The 17,623-nt window shown below is 36.1% G+C and overlaps 1 protein-coding gene across 24 annotated transcripts in view; it reads left to right on the top strand.

The window, feature by feature from the left end:
- ank3b (ankyrin 3b) overlaps positions 1 to 17,623 on the top strand; it is a 339,224-nt gene that overhangs the window by 51,360 nt on the left and 270,241 nt on the right. The window lies entirely within an intron of this gene.

Raw genomic sequence — 17,623 nt, 5'->3', positions numbered from 1 at the left:
TAATTTCTATATTTCTATATTTCTATTATTTCTATGTGTACTACTTGTTTTATTTAAAATAAATGATAAAAATTTATTTCTTTGTGTAATCTGATGTCATCACTGATGTTTTGGTTGTATTTTTAGATGAAAGGTGTTAACAATTATTTAAATTAATTACTTTAATAGTGCTTTAATAGATATAATATATTAAATATCATTACATTATATTTATTTATTTGATGTTTAATAATCAAAACTATATATTTTATTAAAATAATAATGCACTTTTCAAATAATTAATTTAAATAAAATATATCAAATTAAAAAAAAAATAAATATTATATAAAATATTTATAATAAAATATTAAATTATTATTAAATAAATTAAATATTTATTTTAAAAATAAAAAACATTTTAAAAATCATTGAAACATTATATTTTTATATTTATAAATGTATTTAAAGAGTGTATTTAAAGTGTTGCATATAAATAATTACCCTAATATCATTTATTATAAACAAAAAACCTCATAATATTGCTATATATTGTTAATTAGTTTTTTTATTGTATCATAATGTGTATAATTAAATAGATATATACATAAATATATACACAGAGAGACTGTATATTTTCGTAATGACTGAGATTGAAATGCATTTGAATTCAGCCCTGTTTCTTTGTACACACAGTGTGGACAGATGTTTTCTCAGTCTCTTTCTCTGGTTCTCTGGTCTTTGCCTCCACCCACTCCATCTATTCTCTGCACGAGCATTATAATCTGCTTAATTGCAGCCGTTCAGAAGCATTGGCAGGAGCTGGTTCTGAGTCAGCTCTGGGTTTTGCCGCTACTAGATAGGGCTCGGTGTTCGCTTCAGATGATTTGGGGATTTTCAGGAATTCCCTTTCATCCTGAGTGACAGGTGGAGTCTTGATTTTGGTGGCAGCGTTTAATAATTCCAGAGACGGTCATCAGTGTAATCAGAAGTGAAATGTGTGAGTGTGTTTGGCAGTCGCTCTGAAGGCTGTGTATCTCTGGGTCTCTTTATGATAACACAACCTGTTGCTATGCACACTGGGAATGATGAGTAAGCAGCGACAAGGGAGGACAAAGTAGAGCATATTATGAGACCTGTTGTCTTTTTATTTGTATTCTGGCCTTGTTTTGTTGCATAATGGTCATGTTTGTGGGCAATATGAGTAAAATGGATGACCATTTTTTATTATGGGCTCACAATTTGGCCATTCTCCTGGAATTAAATAATAATAATAACAATATTTATTACAATATAAGCTGTGTAGTCTGTATAAATGTGACAGTCCATACAGTCCAATGAAAAGACTACACAAACACACACACACACACACACACACACACCTGTGGCCGCACTTCAGTTAATGCCACAGGGTTGCATTGCTTGGCAACCGTTTGCAACTAAACTGTCTTTTAAAGGGGTCATGCACACAGTATGTTCTATATTACAATACACATAATATATAGTAGTTACAGTTGAAGTCAGAATTATTAGCCCCCCTGTTTATTTTTTAGTTTTAACAACTCATCTCTAATAACTGATTTATTTTATTTTTGCTATGATGACAGTAAATATTATTTGACTAGATATTTTTCAAGACACTTCTCTACAACTTAACGTGATGGTGTTTGTTAACGATGGTTTGTTCTGTAGACTATCTGAAAAAAATTAGCTTAAAGGGGCAAATAATTTTGACCTTAAAATGGCTTTTAAAAAATTAAAAACTAGCCGAAATAAAACAAATAAGACTTTCTCCAGAAGAAAAAATATTATCAGACATACTGTGAAAATTTCCTTGCTCTGTTAAATATCATTTGTGAAATATAAAAAAAAAAAGAAAGGAGGGCAAATAATTATGACTTCAACTGTATATACATAATTATTAGCCTTCCTGTATATTTTTTTCTCAGTTTTTGTTTACGGAAAGAAGATTTATTCAAGGCAAAAAAAGTTTGAATAACTAATTTCTAATAATAATTATAATACCCTAATAATTTATATGATTTCTTTTATCTTGGCCGTCATGATACATAATATACATAATAGTACATAATATTTTACTATATATTTTTCAAGACACTAGAATTCAGCTTGAAGTGCAATTTAAAAGCTTGACTCGGTTAATTAGGCTAAGTTAGGTTAATTAGGTTAAGTTAGGGTAATTAGGCAAGTCATTGTATAATGATGGATTGTTCTAGGGTTGGGCCATGTCGACCAATTTGGCATCGTACAATGTCTAACATGAAACATTGCGATGGGCGATGACATCGCCGTCGTAGGCGGCGTTGATTTAACATATTAATGTTTTGTTGCCTACCGCTTCAACTACCTGACCCGCATGCTGTTTGTTTTACCCATAACCAAATCATTAATAAATAAAGATAAGTTGCACACAAATTACCACCTGCCAATCACGTTTTCCGCGGGACTCTGGCATGAATAGGCAGTGATCTGTGTCAGTATAATGACATCGACAAAAAAGTAAAAATTGCACTACCAACAGGAACCGACAAACAATATCTGAGGTTTTCGCTAAAATTGCAAGGTATAAGTGTGAACGCGAAAGATTGAAGCAGTGTACTGATGCTGTGACACGTTACTTGTTGGATTCAAAAGACTGAAAGTTGTTAGATAGAGACGAGATTAATTAAATATTACGTTTAACAACTATAGTAAGACGCGATCCAGCAGTACATCCTCGATAAACTGTATAACGTGCACTGCCCTCCGGAGTTTCGTGCTCAAAGCACCTGCTGACTGTCTGGAGCTCAGACATGCTGCAGCGCATGCCAGAGTGTGTTTGTGATCATTTGATGTGCGTTTTCAGTGGTATAGTGTGTACGATTTTTTTTTAGAAATGCTAGATGAAAGTACAGCGTGGATGTGGATTGTTTTCGTTCTAAAATGCCATTTTAAAACTAAGATGGATGTGTAAACGGGGCCTAAGTGTCTATTTTTCGTGAGCGGGTTGCTGCTGTTATGGGGCAGGGCGGAGGATCGTGATGCCAGCTCAGCATGGTGATGTCTATTCGCCATCGGCGATGACATCGTCTATCAACCCACAGGAGCTGGAAGGGCATGAGCTGTGTAAAACATATGCGGGATAAGTTGGCGGTTCATTCCACTGTGGCGACCCCTGCGAATAAAGGTACTAAGCTGAAAGAAAATGAATGAATTAGTTATTCTAGATTTAACTAACATACTTGTGTCATATCAGTAAAATAAGTATCGAAGAAATCCATCTTTTGCCAACGTTTCGATTGTTACAGATCACTGTTGATCCATGATTCATACGGATCACAACCCATGGTTCAGAACACATGTGGCTTACGAATTTATACTTTTTTTTTTACTGGTAGATTAATTCTAAATTTGTAACGATCACATGTATGAAAGCATTTAGGTTTTCCTGTATATAATGATGACGGAATAAGTTGTGGTAGGTTATTCGGGGTATTATGGATTTTGTTAAAGGTGTTTTAAACTACTTGTTCATCCTGTATTAATGCATTTAGTGTAAGCTGCCCGATAAGATCGGGATCTCAACACCCACGCAACATTAATTCTTCAGATTACTGCATTTAAATCTAAAAACTCAAAAATCAAGAAAGAAATCGAGTCTTTTGAGTTAGTTATGAAGTTACAAACAGTCAAATAAAACAGCAGTACTGTGAGAACAGTTTATAGTTTATATAAAACCACTGATGTTTATGGTTAAATATTAAAATCACTGTCATACATGCGCCAAACGCCCAAAAATCAGAATTTGTGTTTGTCATTTGCTTGAATTGTGTCATTCCTGCTGCCTCATTCATGCGAACCACTCTGCAGGAAGTCCATCGCATCTTTGCATCGACTTAATATGTAAATCACACACACCCAATGCTTCATCCACTTCTGGTGTGAACGCACTATAACGGTTGGAGGGGGCGTGGCTAAGTATATTTTACTCAAGCCGTCAAACTGATGTCATCAGAAATGGACTGCCATTTTGGAGTGGAAGCAAGTGATCAGGTTTTGATTAAAGATTACCAAAACAAGATATATATGTATTTTTTTTAGTGGATTACCTTCATTTTTAATGCCTCACCTTAAGTCTAACAATACACGCTGGCAAAATAAACTATGAAAATTTCGATTTAATGCAGACTTTAAACCCTATATCATAAAAATGGTATGGTAATGATATTTAAATACACTTTTTAATGTTCCTCGACAAATAAGGCTTTACCAATTGATAAGATAATGCCAATACTCAGAGGTGGTGAATTCTCAGAGTATTTAGGGGGTTGAATGGGTCCATTTAAGGAGTAATTGGTTGTTAGGGCGACGTGAACCTTTGCAGGGGTTTGTCTTTGTGTGCTGGTTGTATTGTGAGGGCTCAATAGAGCAGGAAATCAGACAGTGTGCAGGTTTGTCAAAGCTCATTTTCTGGTTAGACCCGTCCCTGTCAATGACTATTATCTTTTCCAACTGATTTGGAGAAACAAAAGAAGAGAAAACAACAGTTAGAGCCATGTTTTGTCCTGACCAATGCCTAGCTAGAATACAAATACAGCAATTTTGGATGGGTGTCTGTCTGGGTAATGTGCACGAGAAAATAAAAACAAATGTACACATCTGATATTGTTTGTAAGCTTGTTTATCAGTAGCTATGTATGTTTCCATCCACCTATTTTTAGGCACATTTTGGTATATCGCATAACACAATTCTTAATGAAAACACCAAGATGCACATAAATTATGAAAATGCTCATAAAAATATGCATAAAATATGATGGAAACACATTTAACGGATGATTTCCTGCATGAGCATCAATAATGTCAGGTAATTCTGTTTTTAAAAATCATGTTTTTCATAAGAATAGGATGCATTAATGGACAAACCAGCAGACAGACCACGTTGTAAAACATCGAAAATGTTGTTTTGCTCATTCTAAAATCCCTCAGCGAAAGTCTGTCATCAAAGTGATCGTTTATTACCTCAGAACTTTCTCGAGATGGTCTCTAAAATCCAGCACGCTTTCATTGTGTTTTGTCTTCGCCTTCTGATGCTTATTTATTATAATTCTGATTCATTTATTAGACGAAAATACCCACAATGACGTCTCCTACCGTATAATGTATTTTAAGTACACCTAACTAGCACCTTTCCTCAGATCACAGTTTCAATTAAGTTAACTAAACTAGTAAATGTGACTCAACATAAGTAATATTTACTTTTACTACCTTAGTAAATAAGACTTGATCCTGTTAAGTTAAGATTACTTAATTGAGTTAAGGCAAAGAGTTTGCACAATGCCGAGTTCAGATTGCATAATTTTGGCCCTGATTTTGAATCAAAATCGCCAACAAATGCCCAAAATCACAGATAAATGTGAGTAACAATTACACAGTGTCAACTATCAAAGATGTCATCTGACAAAATCGCAGATGAGTCGCTTTGAAAACCGACATCATCAAATATCTACTTTGAAAATCGTCGGAACTCGGCATAAGTAAACTTAACAAATCACTATTTGCAGTGTACCATAGCAAATTACTTAAACAGGTAAATGACTTTCTGAGTCGATCTCTCGCTTTTGTATGTTGTAATGCTGTATTTATACCATGGTAATATTGTGATCTCCCATTTGCAACAGAGAAATGCTGGGAAATCTCTGTAGACTGATGGCATTTCGTGCCATTTACTGTAGCCATATAATCCTAAAATGTGAACAAAATCACCAGTTTTGTCATCACTGTAGACATTACGCAAGAGAATCATTCAAAAACTTGCTCTAAAGTGATTTTTGTAAAGTAGCAATGGTTTCTGCTGTTCTGATGTCAGCTCCAGATGTGAATGAATGGCGGAAGAAAGTGGTTCCTTTTACAAAAGGCTTTTGAGACTCTCTGTGTTTAGTTTTTCTTTTTATATACACAATTAAGCCATCAAACTGTTTTATAAACGCAATATGACACTCATAGTAGAGTAATGTGGCTGTATATTGTCACTGGTGGCAACGCACGCCTCCCACCAGTGCCAGTATACAGCCACATCGCACTGCTACTCATGTGGTATTGCTCATATATATTTAAATATATATATACAAATATTTGGCGGCAGTTTATCAGGAAGTTACGATTTTGTTCTCTTTGAGTTGCAGTCCTTTATTCACAAATGTTATTAAATATAATTATGTTTTATTAAAGTTTTGCGTGAAACTCTAATTATCATAATTGAATGGGAACACCACTAATGTCTCTTTGCTAGTGTAAAATGCAAACAAACAAACAAAAAACAATAGAAATCACAGAAGTTGTTACTGGTTTGTAGTGTAAATAGGACACATTACATTAGGATTGATGGTGCTGTGTTGCAACTGGATGGGTATCCGCAGTGTAAAACATTTGCCAGTAGTTGAAGGTTCATTCCGCTGTGGCGACCCCTGATAAATCAGAGACTAAGCCGAAGCAAAATGAATGAATGAATGAATGAATGAATTACTTTAGGATTTATCGGTTTTAAAGCCAGTATAGTTTCCATCATAATCCATTAATAATTCTATGAGCTTTTTCTTATTTTTTTCTGCAGACAACATTTTCCAAACAAAAAGATCACTTGCAACACTGGATGTGCAAAATAAACAAAGCGTCTTTCTCTGACTCTCAGGAGCTGTATAATTCAGATGTAGTGATATCATTTTCAGACAGTCAACATGGCTGTTCATGCCTCCTCACATGTTGGTGAAGAGAAAATGGCCGTGCGGTACTGATCCGGATCACAATCACAGAAACAGAAACAGAGAGAGAGAGTCTCAGACAGGCAAACGGAGGGTGTTAGATGGTTGCTAGCGCGCACTTATCCACAAGAGATGCACGTCGGATTGAGACATTCAATGCAAAGCTGTTACCACGTGTCATTTCCTTTTCACCGCTCCCGAGTCAAGGAGACCATGGGGGAGTTTTTTTTCTTCTTTTGGGGTCAGTGGCTAGGAATAAGCATGAGATATAGACGGAGAGTGTCTGGCACTGGGGAACCTGAAGCATTGGCAGGTGTGTGTAATGGGGGTTGTCATGGCAACCGGAGGCCTGCTGAGGAATCGAGGAAGCTGCGTTTAGATGACTGAGCCGGGAATCCCTGCTGATCCCACACGGAGCATTGCTTTTATATGATTGCCAATGCAAATGATTATTACAGCATCGTTGCTTTGTTGTACAGTTGAAGTCAACATTATGAGCCCTCCTGTGACTTTTTTTTCTATTTTAAATATTTCCCAAATGATGTTTATTAGAGCAAGTATTTTTTTATAGCATTTTCTATAATATTTTTTCTTCTGGAGAAAGTCTTTCTGTTTTATTTCAGCTGTAATAAAATAGTTTAAAAAACATTTAAATGTAAATATTATTAGTTCCCTTAAGCTATATTTTTATTCGATTGTCTACAAACAAACCATCGTTATACAAAGACTTGCCTAATTACTCAAATTTGCCTTGATAACCTTATTATTATGGTGGCCGAGAGAGCTTAACATGCTGCAATTTAAAGGTCCATGAAACCCCCTTGTCTCAGCAGGGTGTTTTTTTTTTTAACCTCTAGTTTAAAAAAGTCAGGAAAGTGGGTGTGTCCTGCTCGGTTTAGGTGGGAGTGTCGGGGGAGGGAAAGAGGGAAGATTTTGCATAAAAATGGGAGTTTCCATTTGGGCACGCGCTGATTTTCACAGAGGCAAAACAAAGACACAGACGCAGTGGAGAAAGACCGTGGCTGTGTTTACTTGGACATCAATAATCAAATTATTTGCCATATTTTGAATTTGTCGACTTTAACTGCAGTTTGACTCTTTCACTTTCATCCAGTAAAATTTTCTGCATGCCTCCCATGACAAACGAGATATTAGATGCGAGGATGAACTGCTGAAGAGTGTCGTTTTAATGAAATGTTTGAAACCGAATGGCGAATGGGAGAAAAAAAAAACTCTGGATTTCTCTGTAACCTTGATGCACTCCGTAGGTAGCATCAGAAAGCCGTGTGGGTATAGACTATCCTGTCACAAAATGCGGCAAAAATCCTACACGACGGTAATAGTTTAAAGTGTTTACATGTTTACATTTGGAGAGCCGCATTTACAGCGGATCTTTCAGTCTATACTATTGTACTGTAATATTGTACAATATAAAAATAATCACCTAATAATCACCTATAATAATGGGATACAGCTGAGAATACTCACGTCAATATAGCATAATCTAATAAAATACAATTGTATTCTCAGCTGTATCCCATCTATCAAATAAAACACAAATAATGCGTAATTAAATTAATTATTTAAGCACTTCTCGTTAACTTCCGATCACAGCTGTATCCCTTCTAGCAACAAGGGCGGTGCCCATTACCCATTATATAACAACTAATATGATCATTATTAAGCTGTTTAAAAGATGTTTTATCCAACGTAATCTCATGGAAATTCGTAACTTTTTGATTTAGTGGTTAATTCGTATGAATTCGTATGATCTAATTCGTACAATTTAGTAAGATTTGCTCATCACCCAATGACAATTGGGGTTAGGGGTGGGGTTATGATGCCACGCCTCCTTTTTAAAATCGTACATTTTCGCACGACTGAACTTGTATGAATTCATAAGAATTAGCCACTAAACTGACAAAGCGTAAAATACTTACATTTCCTCGTGAGATCAAGTTGGTTTTATCACATATTTGAAAATCGGAGTATCAGAAATTTCCAGATATAATTTGTCAATATTTACAGAAAAGGGCAAAAAGAGACAATTGAACAACCATTAGACTTCTTCAAACTGCAGCTCTGCTTCCTGTCTGCTACTACAGTTCAAATTTATGAAATGAAAAGGCATTCACAAATCTAAATGACACACAACCCTGGAACATTCACCATCAAGTGTCAGTAAAACCTGATAAGTCCATGACCTTAACTTGTGGTTCGCTTTCGCAGTTCTGGCAGCATATGTCAAATCAACACTATACTCCAGTTCAGATCATTCAGAACTCTCACACCCAAAGGAAGAATCTCCACCAGATCAATGAGCCAACAGCACCTGTGGAGCTCAATGAGAGTTGAGCGTGTAAAGTAAGGGATTATTTTTTAATTTTAGGTAATTTAATTAGTTACCTATAACATACCTTAAATACTGTACATAAATTAAACAGAAGCAGATTAAAATGTTTTGCTGAATAAAAGTAGAAGAAGATTTACCATTTATCAAGATAAGGTAAAAAATAGGGATGTCCCGATCAGGTTTTTTTTGCCCTTGAGTCCAAGTCCGAGTCATTTGATTTTGAGTTTATTACCGATACTGAAACCCAATCCGATACTTCTATAATACATTAAAAAGAATAAAGAAGAGAGAAGCAACAGATCCAGGAAATTCCTTATTTTGTGTTTAATTCACCTTAATTTACCATTCAAGACTCTGTAAACAAACAGAGCACTTATGTTAGGTAGCTTGAGATATCAAGTAATATATAACAAAAATCATTCACATTTGGACGTGTAATATAAAAACAAATAACACCTCAACTTGAAATACCCGGCAGGCAATCCCAAGTTTACATATCTCACAGTTTGCTATGGCAATGTTGTCGTCATCAACTTTATAGAACCTCCAGACCGCAGACATACTCCTGCTTTCCGCTTCAAGCTGCATTTAACCAATAGCATTTCTGCAACAAAGTGATGTCATGCCGCACGCAACAAGAAGGCCATGAGGTACTGTCTGATTCTGATCTAGTCTGAAACCGCGTGATCGGGCCTGATTTCCATTTATGTGATCGGATCTAGACATCTCTTATAAAAATATAATTCAGATATTAGTTCATGACAACATATGGTATAAATTAAGAGAAACTCATATTAAACAATTATAAAACTGGTTATAAAACTGGTTCATAATTTTTCCAACTAAAGACGGTTACATTTATTTATTGTAAATGCTTGAGAAGCAATTCAATTTATTTCAATTTGGACTAATTTTGAGGGATGTAAACAATAACAATGGTTCTAAAGTATTTGCTGTATTACATTTTGAATTTCCATAGCTTCCAAGAATCCAAAAAGACCCATATGTTGCTAAATAATGTTATAGCAGTCGTTTTAACATTAAGATATGACTAAATTGCCTCTTGTTACAGTTATGAAATAGTTTGATAACAAGCTGGAGATGTTCATGGGCCAGTGACATCACCACATTGAAATGGTCTATAGCAATGGTTCTCAAACTTTTTTCATCAAGTACCACCTCAGAAAAAAATTGTCTCTCCAAGTACCGCCAAAATGAGCAGTATTGAAATACAGTAGCGCAGTGGGCCCAATAAAGCAGCTACGACTCTGCCCAGTTCAAAAAACGTGGCAGATTACCTCAGAAATATAGGCTATATGTCATATGTGGCATATTATATCCATCATTTTTGATACATTTTTAAATGTGTGTAGCATATACATGACATATTTCATTCCTCCGCGTACCACTAAAGCACAGGTGTCAAACTCAGTTCCAAAAGGGCCGCAGCTCTGCACAGTTTAGTTCCAACCCTAATTAAACACACCTGATCAAACTAATTGAGTCCTTCAGGCTTGTTTGAAACCTACAGGTAAGTGTGTTGAAGCAGGGTTGGAACTAAACTGTGCAGGGCTTCGGCCCTCCAGGGATTGAGTTTGACATCCCTGCACTAAAGGAAGCCTGCGTACCACTAGTGGTACACGTACCACAGTTTGAGAACCACCGGTCTATAGGGTATGTATAAAGTGTGTCATTACTTTGAAATGTTTTTGTGTTTTTATACATGTAGTTTAGATTTTAATTTTTTTTTATTGTTTATTTATTCTTTCATAAATCTATTGTTCATATTTCTTAAGGGCTTGATATCATAATGATCAAAAACTTACAGGAGGCCACCTTAAAGGTATAGTTCACACAAAAATAAAACTTGTCATCAATTAGTCACCATTAATTAGTTTTAAGTCTTTAATTAGTTTTTTTTTGTTCTGTTGAGTTTAAAAGAAGATCTTCTGAAGAACGTCGGAAACCTGTAACCATTGACTTTCATAGTACAAAAATCAAATACTATAGAAGCCAATGGTTACAGGTTTTCATCATTTTTCAGAGTATCTTCTTTTGTGTTCAACTTCAATTTAGAACAAGTCAAGCCATATCTGCCAACATCTGTCTCCGAAATTCCGGGAGCCCTTGGCTAGGGAGGTTTGTGGAAGGGGATAGGTGTGTGTTTGTCTGAATAACATGGGCTGCGTCCGAAACCGCCTACTACTCAGTAGGTACTGCATTTGAATTTAAATGTACGACTCGGCCGTTAGAAAAGTACGTTCTATACAGTATGAACGTGAAAAGTATGAATGGAAATCAGACGTACTACATCCACCATTTTGACATAGTCCCATGACGTACCTGCGTAATTTGTGTCGCTTCACTCCCATTCATGAATTCGCTTGCGGGGCATCATGGGATAGCGCAGCATGCATGGGACAAAGAGCTTAGAATGACCAAGAGGCGACACTCTAGTGTAATTTGGGAAACAGCCACTAGAGGGCGCGGCGGCCATTATGGAATGAAAACTCCAATAGAACAACAGCATATTAGAAGTTTGTAAAATAAACTACTAAATGTGCTGATGATTATGATAACATATGTTGTATTGTCGTCTTTCAGGTTGCATCTCGGCTTTAATGTGCTTTTTAAATAAATAAATAAAAAACAAAGCAGCTGCTTACCATTGTGACAGTAAAGAGATCCAATGGATGTCAGATCACTTTTACTCCAAAATGGCAGAATCCGGGCCTGTTGCTGGGCGCTGCTGTTGCAATGGAACGTTCTATTGAGTGTCGCCTCTTGGTCATTCTAAGCTCTTTGCATGGGATGTGCACTCCAGAATCTCGCCTGAAGTAGTCATCCGGGTACTTCTCGCATACTGTTTTTTTTTTTTTTGTTCTATGAATTCTGACATACTACTCAGCTCACATACTGATTTTAGCTTACTATATAGTATGGAAGTATGCAGTTTCAAACGCAGCCATGGTGTTAGTACTGTAACTGTACTATGGACCAGGTTTTGGGCAGCCACTGCCATCGAATGCTATACCCGGGGGTGTTACAGACTGTACTAAAAACCTGATGACCCGGGGTAGGGTGAAAATACGGGATTTTCTGGGAGAAATACCAAAACGGAAGATGGGTCTGGAATACGGGAGAAACAGGAGTCAAGCATGAATAAATGATGGCAAAATTGTCATTTTTGAGTGAACTATCCCTTTAATCGTCACATGCACTTGATACCTTGTTTTCAACATGCTGTTTGTAACTAAAGCCTGGCTGACTATTTTAAAATTAGATCGCTATTGCTGTGAAATGATCATTATGCATAAAATGTGCTATAGGGCTACTGTAAACCTGACTGAAAGGAAACCCTCGGTGATAGAAGATGGGGTTAAATGACTCCGACTTCCTGTGGACCTCAAGATGAACCCATGCAAGGTTGACATTTACAGCGTAGTTGAAAGCTAATCTGGATGTGCCGCTCTAATTGGAGAATCATTCAGGAAGTGAGCCTTGGCAAATCCCAGTCGTCCGGCGGTAGGGAAATCACAGGAAGAGTTGAGCTTCCACAGATGCCACGCATACTCTAGTTCAAGATGCTTGTCAAAGTTCAGTTAGAAGAGGAAAAATTCATAGTAAAATATCAGTAATGCAGTGTCTTCAGAGATTGTCATAACTGATCAAATCCACTTATGAAAAATGACAGCAAATGCATTGTTATGCCAAGTTGTCCTAGAGATTATTCTGTTTATCCTCATGTTCTCAGATGATTTCTTACAGCGTTTATTGCATTTAGCACATCCTACATGGGAGGATGAATCATATTTCAACACTGTAGAAAATGATTTCATCCAATAATGGTGATTCTTATGTATCTCCTGTATGTTTCGGGGCTTCTGTCTATTCACCGTTGACCACAGAGCTTGATATCTGAGCACATTTCATGCTTTTAGTCTGATGTCCAGCTTGGATATTTAATTGAATGAAAGTGAAGCTTTACAGCTGCCGGAATCCACCGGGAAAAAAAGAAAGACTTTTAAGCTTTTAAAATGAGGTTGACCCTGCAGTACAGCAAGTTGTAGTTCTAGAAATAGAGCTCTCGTCATGTTGAATGTACAATACATTTGAATTCAGTTAGCATTGCAAACTTGGGCGGTAATTGCATGTGAATTGTTTAGTAATTCTGCAATTGCAGGAGGAAGAGCAAGTGAACAAAAGTGAGTGTACAAGGAGTAACTGGTCCAGAAATGATTCTAGAAAATATTTTTTTTTTTAGAATGATTGTTTAACCCTAAATATTTAAGGAATATTTCAGCTAAAAATGAAAATTTCCTTATTGTTTTATACTAGGTCTGAACAATATAATGTTTGAGCATATCGCAGGATTAGATTATTTATTTAGGGTTAACAGACAAAGATATTATTCAATATTATAATTTTTTTTTATTATGTATACACTGATGGCCATGTTTTTTTAACATTGATTGTTCATTATCTGTACTTGAATACTGTTATATAAAGCACTGTTTATTTCTTTATTTTTGCTCGTTATTTATTATAATTTATGCAGATGCACTGCATAGACAAAACATTGATCTTCCCAGTCGATCTAAATGAATGAAATACAGTTACTCAATGCATCTGGTGAAATTATATTTCTATCACAATACATATTGCAGCTACAAAACATCACAATGTTATATTTTTCAACATTGTGCAGCTCTAATTTATTCACATTCAAGTGGTTCTAATTTTTTTTTAAATTCCTTTCTTTACAAATCAAGATATTTTGAAGGATATTGGGAAAAGGCAGCCAATGAAATCCATAGTAGAATAAAAAAAGAAATATACAATGGAAAACCCATTCCTTCTTCACTATATCTTGCTTTGTGAAACACAAATGATCTGGAAGAAGTGAAAGATGGATAAACAATGACAAAAATTGGCCAAACTATACATTTAACGTATATTAGGTCTTTTAAAGATCAAAAATAATGTTATTTACCATTCTAAATGTTGAAATTTTTCATTCCTTACAGTTTACTTGTTAGTATTCTACGGAGACCCAGAAGGAACTTGATGATGGGGGAAAAAATGGGTGGAAGAAAAAAAAACTTTGATAGAAAAATATATATTATTTGATAAAGTTTTTGCCAAACATCTTTGTGAGGGAACGCAAAAACTTTAAAAATATATCTTTTCCTATCACAGCTTTTTTTTTTCTTCCACTCATTTTTTTTCCCCCCACCATCACGTCCCTTCCGGGTCTCCGTAGTATTCCAGCTTGATCTCATTAGTAAACGTATCTACTTTACGTTCTGTCAGTTTAGTGGCTTTCGTAATAAATCATATATGTAAAAATGTATGATTTTTAAAAGGAAGCATGGCACCAAACCCCCACCCCTAAACCCAACCATGATTGGGTGATGAGCAAATCATACTACAATGTACAAATGAGATTGTCTAAATTCATATGAATTAGCCGCTAAACCAAAAAGTTACAAGTTACCATGAGATAGCATTGGGTATTCTGGCTGTTAGTGTTGCCACGGCGAGGCAGTGGCGCAGTAGGTAGTGCTGTCGCCTCATAGCAAGAAGGACACAGGGTCGCTAGTTCGAACCTCGGCTCAGTTGGCGTTTCTGTGTGGAGTTTGCATGTTCTCCCTGCCTTCGCGTGGGTTTCCTCCGGTTTGCTCCGGTTTCCCCCACGGTACAGGTGAATTGGGTAGCCTAAATTGTCCATAGTGTATGAGAGTGTGGGTGAATGTGTGTGTGGATGTTTCCCAGAGATGGGTTGCGGCTGGAAGGGCATCTGCTGCGTAAAAAAACTTGCTGGATAAGTTGGCGGTTCATTTCGCTGTGGCGACACCCGGATTAATAAAGGGACTAAGCCGACAAGAAAGTGAATGAATGAATAGTGTTGTCACCTTGTGGACAAACCAAACAAAATTGGCCATATATTATATACGCATACCTTAGTTGGCCTGTTATATATATTGCACCAAAATATATTTTATACCATTATATAATACCAGAATGACAATATAATAGGATCACAATGCAAGTACACTCTTCCAAAGAACAAATTATATTTTATTTTTAGGAGTAGTTCATTTAATCAAAGCCATATTAACATTTTAACAATTAGGCATTGGAATCAGAATGTGAAACAGATATCCTAAATAAGTAATAATAAATGTTAAAAAAGTGCAAGGTAAAATGTAACAGAGGCTGCGATGTTTGCTATACCAGATCTATTTTCAGTTGTCAGACACCCACATGAAAATATACTATAGTCATTTATATTTAATAATAGTGCTTTTTAACCATACTGACACTGACAATAGAGATCAAGATGTTGCACAATCAACTAAAATGTTGCTAGAATTGTTTTTTTGTGTATGGGTGATATATCGCATCACCAAAAATTATTGAGGTCATGTCCATGTGTTGTGCAATAAGTCGATATATTGATTATTGTGACAGGCCTATACGTTAGCGTTCATAAAACTATACGTTAAGCTGAAGTCTGTCCAACATTGCACTGGAGATTGAGCAGACAATGAGACAATCAGTTGTGTCTCATCCAACTTGACATGGACAAAACCTGTCTTGATATTAATCATCAGAATATGCCCATTAATACAATGCAGAAGTGAATCATCCAATGTGTTTTCAGACATCACTCCAGAGAGCTGATCAATATTGGTCAGGGCGTACTTTTCAGAGGGCTTCAGCCACAAAGCGTCATGCAAAGTGTGCATCAAAGGGTGAAGTACAAGCCTCTCATTGTGGAGTATATCATATAGGCATCTTTGTCTAGAGTCATGGCTTTCTGAGGAATTAAGTTACAAGCCGGATGAATACAATGTAAAAAAAAAAAAAAAGACTAATATTATTTAGGCAGCTCATATTTTGCACTTTTCTGTTGGGGTAGCTGTAAAACATTCCCAACAAACTGTGGATTTCCAGATTTGATCCTGTAATCCTAGTTGGAATGTCCATCGGCATTCATGACGGAACTTGCCCTCAAGCGTTCTGTTTCCCAGGCTCTCTGATATCCACGGAACCTGATACTTTCATCACAGTTGAGAGACCAGAGAAAGTCTGGAGAAATATGCGAGCGTTTTAAGGGTTTCCCAGGCTTTTGGAGATGATGCTTTCATTGCAAAGGTAACTGAAGACCTGTTTGAAAACCACCTAAAGCACCCAATAAATCAGTTATCTTCAATTTTAGTTTTTAACTTCAGTATATTCTACAGAGTTTTCCAATCCTGTGTTGCGGCTGGAAGAGCATCCGCTGTGTAAAGCATATGCTTAAATAGTTGGCGGTTCATTCCACTGTGTTGACCTCTAAAATAGAGTCTAAGCTAAAGGAAAATGAATGAATGAATATTCTATAAAGTCCTTAAAGGCTATGTATTATTATTATTTTTTTCTTTTGACCATGACTTTAATACAGGCTCATTGGAAAAATGTGCCCTGGTGTACATTTTTGAGAACCGGGAAATATGTGCTCGTGAGTGCAAAGGAATTGTATGTGTAAATTAACACTATGAGGTGGTACAGCTGACTGCTTAACTCCGTAAACACGGCTTTTCCAGCATGACTGGTTTGCTCAGTAGCTCACCATGTACGGCACCAAACTTGAAACACAGAGTGGAATGGGACTCCGGTGTTCTGTCGATTTGTCCTACCTTGTCAGATTGTCCTATCTCTTATTTAAAAAATGAAAAAAATAATATAAAAATAAATAAAAGCTTACAAATAAGTCATGCTCACAAGAAAACTATGTTTTGTTTGGTCTAGATCATAAGAAAATATAAGTCATGATCACATAAAAACATGAAAATATTTAATTCATTGCCTCTTAGGACTTCATTAATATTTTGAAACGTTTTGTCTAAATATAGGAACAGATATGCCACATATTTCTTTTGTTTGCATTGTTGGAATGCTGATTGACTAAATTAGAGAGATGTTATCTATTGAAACCATTGTCTTATGAAGAACAAAAACAAAACAAAAAATCATTTAATACCTGCTGCAATAAAGTTAATACGCGAGTTACAGCCGGAATGCTCATTTTGACAAACCATATTGAGTTCTGCTGAGGCCAACAGTGTAATACTGAATTTGGCTTGGGATCACAGGAACAGAATGAAGCTGCAGCGCTTCTCTGGCCTGTTCACTCAGTTAAATCAGCAGGTCCAAATTTCATAACAAATTTCTGCTATAACAGCAGACTTTACTGCCAAACGACAGGGTTCCGCATGAATGTTACTCTTCTACTTAAATGGTGCAGGACTCATAAAGTATTTGAGTGTACAGCAACTATTATAGTTATTTATTGGGGGTGGGGTAGGGGGGGTATCATAAAGAAGAATTGTGCAAATATTAAAAGTTTTCCAGAGGATTGTTAGGGCATTGCCAAGTGGTTTCTAGGGGGTTGCTTAAGTGTGTTTTTGGGGATGGGGGGCTTTGGGTGGTTCTTAGTTTTTTTGACATCTACTGTATACACTACCTGACTAAACTCTTGTCACCT

Source organism: Danio rerio, chromosome 12 (assembly GCF_052040795.2).
Source record: "Danio rerio strain M-AB ecotype USA chromosome 12, GRCz13ab, whole genome shotgun sequence".
NCBI lineage: Eukaryota > Metazoa > Chordata > Actinopteri > Cypriniformes > Danionidae > Danio > Danio rerio.
Note: the sequence above shows the minus strand (reverse complement) of the source record. Positions and strands in the feature narration are given on the sequence as shown.